The following is a 16,589-nucleotide window of genomic DNA, read 5'->3' on the forward strand; positions in this document are numbered from 1 at the left end:
CCCAAAAGATAAAATGCTTTGTCGAGATTAATACAAAATTAAAAAACATATGGTAACGGTTTCTTGATAAAAGGGTAATGTAAGGCTTTGATGGGAATGGGGAAGTGGCCATGGATTTCTGGTAAAATGCTGTGCTGTGGAACTCTTTATTATGGGATTTGAGAGTCTGACATGCCTCTCGAGAGTGCTTATCATGTGTGTGTGTGTGTGTAGTTGACAATACCTAGGAACGTGTCCCTAAACATGTACTAAAGTGCATTATCAATTAAACAGTAAAAATCTTTTGGTAACAATGTATACTTTATGTTCTTTTCTGAGCTAAATATAGGATCCCACTAGTGACTACTCCTTTATAAATTGAATATCAATAATATCATGTCTTCATTATTAATAACAAAACATTCTGCATGCTTGCTCTGCTTAACATTAATGAACCCATATCACAGGCATGCTTTTTGCCTACAGATGCAGATTCTGTCCCCACACAGTCATGCTCTGCCTATCTCCAAGCACATCAACCTCAACTGCTGAAGCCACATGAACTTCTATTCAGGATGGGCAAAGTTCTCAGTCGTTATTAGACACAGTTCATCAGAGTTCCCTCCATTAAGTTGCACTTTAAAAAATCCACTTGCATATGGAGTAGCATCATTTTGATTCCACCCTGATAGGATGAAGGAGTGCGTTATAATCATGTGTAGTCAGCACCTGAAGATATTCTGTGTGATTAACCTTACTAAATGATAGTTGGGGCATTGTGTATTTCAAGTATGTTTAGAAGTGTGGCTTTTGAAAGGACTGATTTACTTATGTATTAACAATCGAGAGGGAACCGAACCTATAAACGTGTTCACGGTGTGGAGCCAATAAACGCTGCATGTAGAGAATGGTGTTTAACTGTATACACGTAACTAGAAACGTACATTGATAATGATATTGTATGTGAAGTTACATCTTTTCATGTTGTTTACATTTATTCATTTCTTAAGACATTGCATTTGCTCTATGTGTGGAGATGGGCACCTATTGAGACTCAGTGCACCCCTTACCCTAATGAGTTCAGCTCAAGCTCATAGGAACATGATACATTGCTTCATCTCCACTGAAGAAGGTGTGCTTTCATTCTGTTCCCACTGCAAGGGGTGGGACAGGGCCTCGTTAGTTAGAAGTTAGGATCTCCAATGTAACAATATGCAGACCAATGCAGCAGCATGTCTTAATGAGGAACGTAGGAAAATACCCATGTCTACCTCGGGGGAGTCCATCACCAACACAAGTCAGTGCCAACCCATGTTGGATGCCCGCGCCTGGATCATGAGTCCAGGCCAATGCAGCCATCTCCACTGAAGAAGGTGTGCTTTCATTCTGTTCCCACTGCAAGGGGTGGGACAGGGCCTCGTTAGTTACAAGGGGAGGGTTTTGTTCTCGTGAGATAGCAAGCAATGATAAGGGGAATCTTGGCAAGCAGAAATGTGGCAACGAGCAAGGAGACGAGTTCTCATGGAGTTGGAGAAACATGGCAAGGATGAAAGAAGTAACAATTTATCGACGTGGGAAAGGTGGTGCCTGCATCCCTTTGGTGCTAGGAAGATTGAATTATTACTGAGGAGTCACATGCTTATTAACATATCTAATGCTGTATTGTGGAGCGGGACACAGCGGGACACAGAGGTCTGTACCTCGAGGGGTACAGACCTCTTCTTATGCTTTGTGTGACTCCATGCCACATGATCCTTGGTTGAATTTCTTCTACTGAAATCTTTGATGGTTGACACCTTTCTATTTGCCAACTCAAATTAAGCGCAATGCTTTCTTAGTTTAGGGTATCCCTTTTGCAGATAGTGTAGCGAAAGAGAGTGTACTCATGCTTACCATCAAGAATCACCAGATGCATTTGAATCAAATTTTTTTTCCTCCTCTCCTCTACCACTGTAATAGAGTTAGACGTATGCTTTTTGTTATATAGAGTTCATCTCTTCCGGGTATTTGGACTCACTTTGGGAGATATTCGCAAGAACGTGTGCTAACCATCACCCAAAAATGCTAACGCAACTTTACACATCGCAGCCTATCGCGGGAAAATAGCCCTGTATCGACGCGGAATTCACAACAAGGTGGTACCATGTGATAGTCTGCCGAAACCGCGCCCAATGTCTGTGATACAACTACCTCGATGGAGATAAAAACACAAACCACAACACAAAAAAACGGCGATGAAGCCCATTCGCGATGAGGAAAGCAGGGAGCACCGCCGGCCCGCGACACACACACAGCAGGTGGGAATAAGCACAACAAAAGGCCCAAAACTACAGACACAACAGCAACAGGGAGAGGAACCAGCAGGGACTGGGGCGGCGGGGGAAGATGGGCACATTAGCACAGATGCACAATTAAGCACAGCACAACTGCAGACAAACCATGCCCAAGAGTAACAATACCAACCAAGAGCAGTCACACAAACCGGCAATATCACACCCCTGAACAAGCACAGAAGTGAAAACCTCATTGCCTGAAAGGGAGAAAGGTGAGCCAATTCAGAGCTGAAGGGACATCTCACACACAATGCAGCACACACACATAGGAAGCAGAACACCCCAACATCGAACACAATGTGGTACAAACAGCAACATTTGCACAACCAATAACAGGACAAAAGTGCACCCGCCTGTGGCCAGTAAACGGCCATACGCATCTAGCAAAGCCCGAAACAGGGACATGATAATGCACAAGTACAAAACCATAGTCCTGATGGGGTAGAAATGTACGTATGGCAGGGAGCCAGAGAGTCTGTGACACATACATTGGCATACAAATCAGAACACAGTTGGAGACAAGTGAAAGTGCGGAAACTTTATCAACAAGTGCATGTCAGTACGGTCAAGAGAAGTGCAACATTATGCTGACCAATGCAGCAGCATGTCTTAATGAAGAACGTAGGAAAATGTCCATGTCTACCTCGGGGGAGTCCATCACCAACAAAAGTCAGTGCCAACCCACGTTGGATGCCCGCGCCTGGATCATGAGTCCAGGCCAATGCAGCCATGTCCACTGTCGTATTGGGACATGTGACCAGATTCCCAAAATGCAACCAGGCGTCTGAACACGTGGAATGGGTCACATCCAGTTGTGGCTGCAGGTACCTTGTCACTCATCCATAAATGTGAGTGCAGCAGCATAGGCCAAGATCTCCAATGAGCGATCGTTCTCCACCACATCCGACATGTTGTCGACGTAATCCATCAGCTGAACCGGACAGATGTGCAGACTCCAACCAAGCCCAATCGGGTAGTGGCTCAATGTGCTCCCTGCACACAACGACATGTGCAATCTCCCAGGTTCAGTATCCAGCCTGCATGCCAAACATCCATGCATGCCATAAACATGCATCACTGTGACACTCCTGGTCATGGGCCAACAGGGGCGCACACACACTTCGTAATCCAGGTCAGCTACGGTTACGTTGGAGAGGCAAACATCCATGGAGCACTCAAATATGCACGAGCGACATTGCAACACAGGCTGAACGCATGTGACGTCTGCAAGGCGGAAGCTCAGCCAGTAACTGATCCACAGCACTGCCAATGGCAGTGCCCCCAGTACATGCAGCAGACATGCATGGTACAGGTCCACGTGACTGGAGTCGATCATGTGTCTGGGATGGTCTGCAATTGCGTCAGTGGCTCTGCTTGAAGTGGCACTGGCTTTCCCTTCACCAGTCCTGTGGATGAAATGACACAGCTCGGTGCAATGAGCAGTGTCTGTGTGCAACGGGTGCGGGCCTGGGGTGGGGTGGCAGTACGTGTGAAGGCCATTTCATGCACGCTAACTTTGACCAAGGACTTCTGCATGCGGGATGTGTACACGGTCGTCTCATGTCGGGCAGTGTGCAGTGTGAGAGTCGCAGGCAAATGCTATTGTATCTGGCAGGGGGTGCTGGCCACAAGCAAGTACCTGCTCTGAGCTGCAGATGTGCTACCGCCTGATAGTTCAGACAAAGGACCTTTCATCCCTACAGTAACTTCACCATCTGCATGCATGCAGGAGATGTGCAGAGGCCTGTCATGGGTGTGGTGGGATGTCTGTGACACTGGGAATCATGGATGATATGCCCAGCATGTGGCACATGGGGGGCCTCACTGTGTGTTACGTTGCCACACAGCTGCTTCTCCCTCCCATGAGCCCCCACACTTGTGTGCGCTGCGCGGTTGCATCACGTGCACTCCCTCGGCACACCGTTGTAATGCCTGTCCGTGAATGTACAGCGGCATGCCAACAACACCGTGACGCTGGCCTTTGAAGGTCTGCGGCCACGTGAGTGTAGGCCAATGGTCCGGACAGGGCGGACACAGGTGTACAGCCCATGGCTGGCTGTGATCGGGCTGCGAATGAAACCAGGCAACTGACTCCTGCATCCGCAGGACTTAAGCACATAACACTTGCCATGCATTTGCTTAGACTCCGAGCAGATTTGCGCACCTACATGTCCCCGTATGTGCTAGCCCGCCCTCCTGGTGCATGCTACACTGCAACATCGACTACTGTGTCCCTGGTGGCAACAACACCCCAACACAGAGACACACTTACCGCACTTCCTGCCCAAGTCCAGGTCTGAGCCACGTCTTGCTCCCCCTGCCGAATCAGCACAACCCTGTGCTGACCTGATGTACGCCAGACCAGCACATGCCGCTTGTGCATTCAAGGTGGTGCGTGCGAAGCTACTTGTCCATGGTCACTGCCAATGCTGAGGTGACATGGTAACATCTGCTGAAGACAGCACACTGTGATGTTGCAGCACCCGTGCCCATCATGCTGATACAATGACCACATGGACACATTTGCTCAAATGGTGTGAATGGCTACGGGCATTTGCGCACGGCCACATTTATTAGCAGGTACGCATACCGAGTGACACCTATGTTGGATGTGTGTGGGGTGTGTGCACACCAGCCGGCAAGGGCAGCCTGGTGCAGTCAGAAATCGACAACAGTGTACATCGTAAAGGACACAACCATTCAACCACAAAGGCCCCATGACTTGTGCTGCATGGAGTTAGTGGACCGGATGCACAGCGTCCTGCATGGGCCTACCGCCACAGCCCGCTGACATGCAGGGCACTGGGGCTGGGTCAAGAGTGCAGAGCAGTTTTCCGTAGATGGCAAAAGGGCTTGTCGCGGAGTGTCTCGATGGACAGTGGAAGGTGTACCCCCAGGGCATGATGCAGAGGGCAGGACCACACTCAAACAGTCACTATGGTGGCGATGAATGGAACAGACACATGTCGGACACCAAGTCCGGTCCAGCCAGATGAAGATGCAGAAAACCAAAAGCCATGGACTCAGACGCCACCAAGGTCCAACCAGATAGTGCCCATGACTCACTGAGTACAGAGTTAGTGGCACCAGTGCTGTTAGGGGATGCTGCCTGTGATGAAGCATGTCCAATGGTGTGCACTCCTCCACATCTTACCCAAGACACAGTTCCACATGTGTGACCTACTGGACCGCAGTGTAGGCCTGAGGCAGCAGTCGGCACAGGCCATTCACCGAGTGTCTGCGGCTTAGGTTGGATGACTCCACCGGCCTACGTATTTCAGGTTCAGTGGCACCACGTGTCACCGGCATGCATTAAACAGGGTTAATTGCAAAAACAACAAGTGATGGACTGAATGTGAATCAATGTCACACACTCCCCCAGTCAAAAGATCTGGGCCCAAATCCATCGTTTTTTTGCACTCCACACCACCCTGGGTTAGACAATGGCGATATGCAAATCAGCTCTGACCCTGTTGCCCCATGGGAACAGTCCAGTCCGAACTACAAAAGCCATGTCCTTCCCAGAACGGAATCAAGCATCCGAGGACCGGACCGGTTTCGAGGTAACACCTCTCTTCAGCCCGGCTAGCTTGACTCCAAGTGGTGTGGAGTGCCTGGGACCCACGTCTGGGCATCCCCAGCGCACTTAGGGCGGCAATTGCAAAAACAACAAGTGATGGACTGAATGTGGATCAATGTCACACACTCCCCCAGTCAAAAGATCTGGGCCCAAATCCATCGTTTTTTTGCACTCCACACCACCCTGGGTTAGACAATGGCGATATGCAAATCAGCTCTGACCCTGTTGCCCCATGGGAACAGTCCAGTCCGAACTACAAAAGCCATGTCCTTCCCAGAACGGAATCAAGCATCCGAGGACCGGACCGGTTTCGAGGTAACACCTCTCTTCAGCCCGGCTAGCTTGACTCCAAGTGGTGTGGAGTGCCTGGGACCCACGTCTGGGCATCCCCAGCGCACTTAGGGCGGCAATTGCAAAAACAACAAGTGATGGACTGAATGTGGATCAATGTCACACACTCCCCCAGTCAAAAGATCTGGGCCCAAATCCATCGTTTTTTTGCACTCCACACCACCCTGGGTTAGACAATGGCGATATGCAAATCAGCTCTGACCCTGTTGCCCCATGGGAACAGTCCAGTCCGAACTACAAAAGCCATGTCCTTCCCAGAACGGAATCAAGCATCCGAGGACCGGACCGGTTTCGAGGTAACACCTCTCTTCAGCCCGGCTAGCTTGACTCCAAGTGGTGTGGAGTGCCTGGGACCCACGTCTGGGCATCCCCAGCGCACTTAGGGCGGCAATTGCAAAAACAACAAGTGATGGACTGAATGTGGATCAATGTCACACACTCCCCCAGTCAAAAGATCTGGGCCCAAATCCATCGTTTTTTTTGCACTCCACACCACCCTGGGTTAGACAATGGCGATATGCAAATCAGCTCTGACCCTGTTGCCCCATGGGAACAGTCCAGTCCGAACTACAAAAGCCATGTCCTTCCCAGAACGGAATCAAGCATCCGAGGACCGGACCGGTTTCGAGGTAACACCTCTCTTCAGCCCGGCTAGCTTGACTCCAAGTGGTGTGGAGTGCCTGGGACCCACGTCTGGGCATCCCCAGCGCACTTAGGGCGGCAATTGCAAAAACAACAAGTGATGGACTGAATGTGGATCAATGTCACACACTCCCCCAGTCAAAAGATCTGGGCCCAAATCCATCGTTTTTTTGCACTCCACACCACCCTGGGTTAGACAATGGCGATATGCAAATCAGCTCTGACCCTGTTGCCCCATGGGAACAGTCCAGTCCGAACTACAAAAGCCATGTCCTTCCCAGAACGGAATCAAGCATCCGAGGACCGGACCGGTTTCGAGGTAACACCTCTCTTCAGCCCGGCTAGCTTGACTCCAAGTGGTGTGGAGTGCCTGGGACCCACGTCTGGGCATCCCCAGCGCACTTAGGGCGGCAATTGCAAAAACAACAAGTGATGGACTGAATGTGGATCAATGTCACACACTCCCCCAGTCAAAAGATCTGGGCCCAAATCCATCGTTTTTTTGCACTCCACACCACCCTGGGTTAGACAATGGCGATATGCAAATCAGCTCTGACCCTGTTGCCCCATGGGAACAGTCCAGTCCGAACTACAAAAGCCATGTCCTTCCCAGAACGGAATCAAGCATCCGAGGACCGGACCGGTTTCGAGGTAACACCTCTCTTCAGCCCGGCTAGCTTGACTCCAAGTGGTGTGGAGTGCCTGGGACCCACGTCTGGGCATCCCCAGCGCACTTAGGGCGGCAATTGCAAAAACAACAAGTGATGGACTGAATGTGGATCAATGTCACACACTCCCCCAGTCAAAAGATCTGGGCCCAAATCCATCGTTTTTTTGCACTCCACACCACCCTGGGTTAGACAATGGCGATATGCAAATCAGCTCTGACCCTGTTGCCCCATGGGAACAGTCCAGTCCGAACTACAAAAGCCATGTCCTTCCCAGAACGGAATCAAGCATCCGAGGACCGGACCGGTTTCGAGGTAACACCTCTCTTCAGCCCGGCTAGCTTGACTGCAAGTGGTGTGGAGTGCCTGGGACCCACGTCTGGGCATCCCCAGCGCACTTAGGGCGGCAATTGCAAAAACAACAAGTGATGGACTGAATGTGGATCAATGTCACACACTCCCCCAGTCAAAAGATCTGGGCCCAAATCCATCGTTTTTTTGCACTCCACACCACCCTGGGTTAGACAATGGCGATATGCAAATCAGCTCTGACCCTGTTGCCCCATGGGAACAGTCCAGTCCGAACTACAAAAGCCATGTCCTTCCCAGAACGGAATCAAGCATCCGAGGACCGGACCGGTTTCGAGGTAACACCTCTCTTCAGCCCGGCTAGCTTGACTCCAAGTGGTGTGGAGTGCCTGGGACCCACGTCTGGGCATCCCCAGCGCACTTAGGGCGGCAATTGCAAAAACAACAAGTGATGGACTGAATGTGGATCAATGTCACACACTCCCCCAGTCAAAAGATCTGGGCCCAAATCCATCGTTTTTTTGCACTCCACACCACCCTGGGTTAGACAATGGCGATATGCAAATCAGCTCTGACCCTGTTGCCCCATGGGAACAGTCCAGTCCGAACTACAAAAGCCATGTCCTTCCCAGAACGGAATCAAGCATCCGAGGACCGGACCGGTTTCGAGGTAACACCTCTCTTCAGCCCGGCTAGCTTGACTCCAAGTGGTGTGGAGTGCCTGGGACCCACGTCTGGGCATCCCCAGCGCACTTAGGGCGGCAATTGCAAAAACAACAAGTGATGGACTGAATGTGGATCAATGTCACACACTCCCCCAGTCAAAAGATCTGGGCCCAAATCCATCGTTTTTTTGCACTCCACACCACCCTGGGTTAGACAATGGCGATATGCAAATCAGCTCTGACCCTGTTGCCCCATGGGAACAGTCCAGTCCGAACTACAAAAGCCATGTCCTTCCCAGAACGGAATCAAGCATCCGAGGACCGGACCGGTTTCGAGGTAACACCTCTCTTCAGCCTGGCTAGCTTGACTCCAAGTGGTGTGGAGTGCCTGGGACCCACGTCTGGGCATCCCCAGCGCACTTAGGGCGGCAATTGCAAAAACAACAAGTGATGGACTGAATGTGGATCAATGTCACACACTCCCCCAGTCAAAAGATCTGGGCCCAAATCCATCGTTTTTTTGCACTCCACACCACCCTGGGTTAGACAATGGCGATATGCAAATCAGCTCTGACCCTGTTGCCCCATGGGAACAGTCCAGTCCAAACTACAAAAGCCATGTCCTTCCCAGAACGGAATCAAGCATCCGAGGACCGGACCGGTTTCGAGGTAACACCTCTCTTCAGCCCGGCTAGCTTGACTCCAAGTGTTGTGGAGTGCCTGGGACCCACGTCTGGGCATCCCCAGCGCACTTAGGGCGGCAATTGCAAAAACAACAAGTGATGGACTGAATGTGGATCAATGTCACACACTCCCCCAGTCAAAAGATCTGGGCCCAAATCCATCGTTTTTTTGCACTCCACACCACCCTGGGTTAGACAATGGCGATATGCAAATCAGCTCTGACCCTGTTGCCCCATGGGAACAGTCCAGTCCGAACTACAAAAGCCATGTCCTTCCCAGAACGGAATCAAGCATCCGAGGACCGGACCGGTTTCGAGGTAACACCTCTCTTCAGCCCGGCTAGCTTGACTCCAAGTGGTGTGGAGTGGAAAAACGATGGATTTGGGCCCAGATCTTTTGACTGGGGTGAATGTGTGACATTGATCCACATTCTGTCCATCATTGTTGTTTTTGCAGTAACCGCTCTAAGTGTACTGGGGATGCTCAGACGTGAGTCCCAGGCACTCCACACCACTGGAAGCAAGCTAGCCGGGCTGATGAGAGGTGTTACCTCGAAACCAGGCCGGTCCTCGGATGCTTGTTTCCGTTCTGGGAAGGACATGGCTTTTGTAGTTCGGACTGGACTGTTCCCATGGGGCACATGGTCAGCGCTGATTTGCATATCGCCATTGTCTAACCCAGGGTGGTGTGGAGTGGAAAAACGATGGATTTGGGCCCAGATCTTTTGACTGGGGTGAATGTGTGACATTGATCCACATTCTGTCCATCATTGTTGTTTTTGCAGTAACCGCTCTAAGTGTACTGGGGATGCTCAGACGTGAGTCCCAGGCACTCCACACCACTGGAAGCAAGCTAGCCGGGCTGATGAGAGGTGTTACCTCGAAACCGGGCCGGTCCTCGGATGCTTGTTTCCGTTCTGGGAAGGACATGGCTTTTGTAGTTCGGACTGGACTGTTCCCATGGGGCACAGGGTCAGCGCTGATTTGCATATCGCCATTGTCTAACCCAGGGTGGTGTGGAGTGGAAAAACGATGGATTTGGGCCCAGATCTTTTGACTGGGGTGAATGTGTGACATTGATCCACATTCTGTCCATCATTGTTGTTTTTGCAGTAACCGCTCTAAGTGTACTGGGGATGCTCAGACGTGAGTCCCAGGCACTCCACACCACTGGAAGCAAGCTAGCCGGGCTGATGAGAGGTGTTACCTCGAAACCGGGCCGGTCCTCGGATGCTTGTTTCCGTTCTGGGAAGGACATGGCTTTTGTAGTTCGGACTGGACTGTTCCCATGGGGCACAGGGTCAGCGCTGATTTGCATATCGCCATTGTCTAACCCAGGGTGGTGTGGAGTGGAAAAACGATGGATTTGGGCCCAGATCTTTTGACTGGGGTGAATGTGTGACATTGATCCACATTCTGTCCATCATTGTTGTTTTTGCAGTAACCGCTCTAAGTGTACTGGGGATGCTCAGACGTGAGTCCCAGGCACTCCACACCACTGGAAGCAAGCTAGCCGGGCTGATGAGAGGTGTTACCTCGAAACCGGGCCGGTCCTCGGATGCTTGTTTCCGTTCTGGGAAGGACATGGCTTTTGTAGTTCGGACTGGACTGTTCCCATGGGGCACAGGGTCAGCGCTGATTTGCATATCGCCATTGTCTAACCCAGGGTGGTGTGGAGTGGAAAAACGATGGATTTGGGCCCAGATCTTTTGACTGGGGTGAATGTGTGACATTGATCCACATTTAGTCCATCATTGTTGTTTTTGCAGTAACCGCTCTAAGTGTACCTGGGGATGCTCAGACGTGAGTCCCAGGCACTCCACACCACTGGAAGCAAGCTAGCCGGGCTGATGAGAGGTGTTACCTCGAAACCGGGCCGGTCCTCGGATGCTTGTTTCCGTTCTGGGAAGGACATGGCTTTTGTAGTTCGGACTGGACTGTTCCCATGGGGCACAGGGTCAGCGCTGATTTGCATATCGCCATTGTCTAACCCAGGGTGGTGTGGAGTGGAAAAACGATGGATTTGGGCCCAGATCTTTTGACTGGGGTGAATGTGTGACATTGATCCACATTCTGTCCATCATTGTTGTTTTTGCAGTAACCGCTCTAAGTGTACTGGGGATGCTCAGACGTGAGTCCCAGGCACTCCACACCACTGGAAGCAAGCTAGCCGGGCTGATGAGAGGTGTTACCTCGAAACCGGGCCGGTCCTCGGATGCTTGTTTCCGTTCTGGGAAGGACATGGCTTTTGTAGTTCGGACTGGACTGTTCCCATGGGGCACAGGGTCAGCGCTGATTTGCATATCGCCATTGTCTAACACAGGGTGGTGTGGAGTGGAAAAACGATGGATTTGGGCCCAGATCTTTTGACTGGGGTGAATGTGTGACATTGATCCACATTCTGTCCATCATTGTTGTTTTTGCTTAAACAGGGTTAATGGCACCACGTGTCGCCGACTTGCGTTGAACTAGGGTTAGTGGCACCAAGTGTCAACGGCTTGCGTTGAAAAGGGTTAGTGGCACCACGTGTCGTAGGCCTGCCATATGAAATGATGCCTCACTGATTGAAGGGAGTCTGGTGCTGTGGCCACTGCCACGGACTTGGGGTCACTGCCATTAAGGACTCAGGACACAGTTCCACATGTGGGACCTACTGGGCCAAAGAGGACGCCGGTGGTGTATGTCAATGAGAAAGGAGTAATGTGGGCCAGCGCAGGGGGGACCAGCGATTGTCTGTGGAGGCTGCAGAAGTCGCGGGACTGATGCTTGGAGCTTCCACTGGCACGTGGTGGGCCCTCTTTGACACACACCGGTGTAGGCAGGTGAGCGGAGTCTCGTTGGTGCGCTAGGGCAGGCATGACAAGTCTGTGGACCAGCTGCCCGGGGTGCAGCAGGCGCACTGGGACAATGGCCCACCGAGCTCGGCACAAGACTCGTAGTGGGCTGAGAGAGGCTCCGCCCTAGCACACGCGTTGTACAAACCATATGAGAACCACGACCAGTGCAACGGGCTTTGTGTTCACAACTCTACACAGGCCTTGTGTACTCAGGTCCAACACACTATGCACACGCATGCAGGGGGGTCAGAATGTGTGCGACATTTCTGCGTTCTGCCCAACAGCCTGTGGGGACATGGTAGCGTTCATAGGCCACGACACTCTATGCACCAGTAGTTTATCTCCACATGGCCATTTCCGTGTTTTGCACTCTGGGGTCTGTCCGGCACCTCCACGCCACACCTGACATTGGGTAGGTTCACATTCCTTAGTCACTTGCCGCTCTTGCACATGCCTGCTCAATGCCTCTCCTCACATCTTGCTATTGTGTGTCTGTGGTGCCATGCCGCGGCTGGGTTGTGAAGGCATGGCTTGGCAGTTCGGGCTGGACTGTTCCCATGAGGCACAGGGTCAAACTGATTTGCATATGGCCATGTCTGAACTGGGGTGGCAGAGTGGGCTAAAGAACGGTGATGGATTAAACCCAGATCTTTTGACTGGGTGTGAGTGTTTGATTAGTTCAGATGCTGCGTCCATCACCACCCCCTTTTGTACCGCTTTGTTTGCCATAAGTTTGGCAGGGTATGCTCAGACGTGAGTCCCTTGCTCACTTTGCCACTGGATTCAAGCAAGCCTGGCTGAAGACGGCTGGAATGCCAGAAACCAGTCCTAGGAAGCTTGTTTCCAGTCCAGGGAAGGCATGGCTTGGCAGTTCGGGCTGGACTGTTCCCATGAGGCACAGGGTCAAACTGATTTGCATATGGCCATGTCTGAACTGGGGTGGCAGAGTGGGCTAAAGAACGGTGATGGATTAAACCCAGATCTTTTGACTGGGTGTGAGTGTTTGATTAGTTCAGATGCTGCGTCCATCACCACCCCCTTTTGTACCGCTTTGTTCGCCATAAGTTTGGCAGGGTATGCTCAGACGTGAGTCCTTGCTCACTTTGCCACTGGATTCAAGCAAGCCTGGCTGAAGACGGCTGGAATACCAGAATCCGGTCCTAGGAAGCTTGTTTCCGGTCCAGGGGAGGCATGGCTTGGCAGTTCGGGCTGGACTGTTCCCATGAGGCACAGGGTCAAACTGATTAGCATATGGCCATGTCTGAACTGGGGTGGCAGAGTGGGCTAAAGAAAGGTGATGGATTAAACCCAGATCTTTTGACTGGGTGTGAGTGTTTGATTGGTTCAGATGCTGCGTCCATCACCACCCCCTTTTGTACCGCTTTGTTCGCCATAAGTTTGGCAGGGTAGGCTCAGACGTCAGTCCCTTGCTCACTTTGCCACTGGATTCAAGCAAGCCTGGCTGAAGACGGCTGGAAGGCCAGAAACCGGTCCTAGGAAGCTTGTTTCCGGTCCAGGGAAGGCATGGCTTGGCAGTTTGGGCTGGACTGTTCCCATGAGGCACAGGGTCAGACTGATTTGCATATGGCCATGTCTGAACTGGGGTGGCAGAGTGGGCTAAAGAACGTGATGGATTAAACCCAGATCTTTTGACTGGGTGTGATTGTTTGATTGGTTCAGGTGCTCCGTCCATCACCACCCCCTTTTTTACCACGTGGCTGGGTTGTGGGCATGGCAAGGCCGGATTCTCAATAAAGTTGTGTTGTCGTGCCTGGTGGGTTGGCAAGTTGTATGTCATGTTGAATGTAGTTGCGCTGCGTGCCCATTGGCAGTGTTGTGAGTTGGATGACTGCGGGCCGGAGGTGTGTGGTGTGTTTATTTTGGACTTACCAAAGGGCACTGCATTTCCATGTGTGTCATCCTTGGAGCGCTGGGGGATAATGAACTGTCGGGTGATGTGAATATCATGCATTCTGCCTGGGGAGTTGGCCATGACATTGTGCCGGGCGGTCCACTATTGCCTGCATATTAATGGTAAGCGTGTGCTTTCTGTTGTGGTAGTTGTGTGCAGTGTGGGCAGGGAGCACGAGGGGTAGATGTGTGCAGTTGATTTTCCCTGAAACAGGAGGGAATCCAGCTATGACCTAGGGGCCTTGCTTGGTCTCTAGCTTCTCCTGCTCAGTGTGGGTGACGTGGGGGTGCTGGGGTACCAGGCTGATGTTGTCATCCAGGACAGGTGTGATGACCTTGGATAGGGCTGGCTGTGTAACTCATCCAACTCTGGCAGTCGTAGGTTGGATGGTACCAGAGGCCGGCATGTGCTGCACAGCCGGCAGCTTTATCTGCGGAGGGATGTTGGTTGTCCGCTGGGTTGGTACTGTCAGCAGGTGGGGGATGTGGGTCAGGATGCGGGGGATGGTTGTCCTTTTGGGCCTATAGTGGGCATTGTCCTCCTCTGGTGTTGGGTCTGGATGGCAGATGCGTTTCAGGTGGGTCCGCTGTCTTTGTGTACGCTGCCTCTGTGGTGTTCCCGGGGGTGGGGTCGGACGGGTCCTGGGGGTGGTGGCAGGCCTGGGGTGGTTGCGGTCGGTGTTGTGGCCCTCATGGGTATCCACGGTGCATGATCATTGTCTCCATGGCATCTGTGGGTTTTCAGGTTTGGCTCTTGGCTGGTCTTCCTTTTATGCTGCAGGTAGTCAGCCTGCTTAACACCAGCAAGTATTAATTCCCTGTTGCTACCGCGGCTTATCGTCTGTGTTTGGTTCGCATCGCAGATCTGGCAGTTCGTTGTGAAAGTGTTGTTGTGGTTTTTCATGTGTTTTTGCACGGGAACGTCTACTCTGCATCTCATTAGGGTTATTTGGTGGTGTCCACCATGGAGATAAATTTTGGGGCAGTTAGAGCGGGAATACTGGCAATGTCTGCAGTTTGCACCAGGTGGTGAATGTGGTGTTAGATATATCTCCACTTTTGATGCTTTAAGGTGGAGATCAATTGGAGATAAGTCCTTGTGAATGCCACCTTTGTTTGTTATGTATTTCTATACCATAATGCTGAGATTGGTTTATATCAATTTGTTTTTGAATTTGTAACTAAAATCCTTGAATTGGTTGAGTGAGTTAATATGTAGCGAAATTGGTTACACTGTATGAAATTTAAATGGTGAATGTTTTCTCCCTCTTACCTCTGAAGCAGGTAAAAAGGTTGTCAGAGTTATTGGGAATGTTTATATGGGTCTAGGCTCTATCACATATCTGGTGCAGTTTTCATATAAAAGCTCTTTTTCTGCAACATATTTTTGCAAATTTTCTGGAGATTCAGACTGATTGTTAAGTATCCTACACAACCCAACCAACTGTGTGTAAGTGTTTCCCCTTAGTTTTGCACTGCACTGCTTTCAACTCCGATTACTCTAAAAGTCCCATTTCAAGACTTTCAGTAGAAATTGATAATGTATATGATGACTATTTGGGTAATTGTATTTTAGTTTTTCTCTTTGTAACACATTTACGGCCAGATTCATGAAACGAAAATCGGCTCGCAAAATTATTGCATTATGGATTCATCATCCCAAATGCAATAATCGCTATTATAGAATTCGCAATTGTGCGAGGAATTGCATTTAAGGAATCTCTATTTGAGATTCCTTAAATGCAATTCATGAAACATATAAAAATTGCGAATTCGCAAATCTGGGATGCTATTTACCGCGAAGTCAAACCTCGTGGTAAATAGCGGAAACTAAAATGCACTTAAGTGCATTTTTCTAAGTTGTATGTTACACACACACATGTCCTTGGGACATGTGTGTGCGTAACACCAGCGTCCAATGTCATTTCAGGGGTGCAACAGGGTGTCCTTTGGACACCCCTGCAGCCTTGAAATCGCAAACTCAAAATGCCAATCGCTAATAGCGATTCGCACATTGATATGTCTTCCCATTCATCCCTATGGGCCTTTAGGCCCATAGGGATGAATGGGGAGTTATTCCTTATTTGCGATTAGCAATTAGCTAATCGCAAATAAGGAAGCTGTAGGACTCGCAAAAAAAACTGAGATTTGTACATGAATCCCGTTTTGCGAGTCTGTAATAGCGATTCCTTAATAATCGCTATTACACACTCGCAAAACGGGACTTTGATGAATCTAGGGGTAAATGTCTCAACATTTGTCCTACTTAAAAGGTTTCTAGTTGGCTTTTTTGAAAACTACCAGTGCATTAGTACTCCGGATCACCCCCACAATCTCCTGTTTACAATAGAATTGCATAAATGTCCAACAGTACTATTGATGTCTGTGGGGTCCTTCACATAATGTATCATTCTTGATTGTCCATCTGGCTGTAGGCATTTATTTGTGCTTTTGCAACTTGATGATGAGTGTGTCCATTGTCAATGTTTGGAAACCATTGTCTGTCATGCCATGCAGGCCAGAGTGTGTCCCTGTTAGGATAGGCATGGGCTTGGCCAGCAGGGTGGCTCTCTTATGGACAGACATACTTTTCAGGGAGGGGACCTGCTGGGCCTGACTTTGGTAGTTTGT

The sequence above is a fragment of the Lissotriton helveticus genome, chromosome 5_1 (genome assembly GCF_964261635.1).
Source record: "Lissotriton helveticus chromosome 5_1, aLisHel1.1, whole genome shotgun sequence".
In the NCBI taxonomy this organism is placed as follows: domain Eukaryota; kingdom Metazoa; phylum Chordata; class Amphibia; order Caudata; family Salamandridae; genus Lissotriton; species Lissotriton helveticus.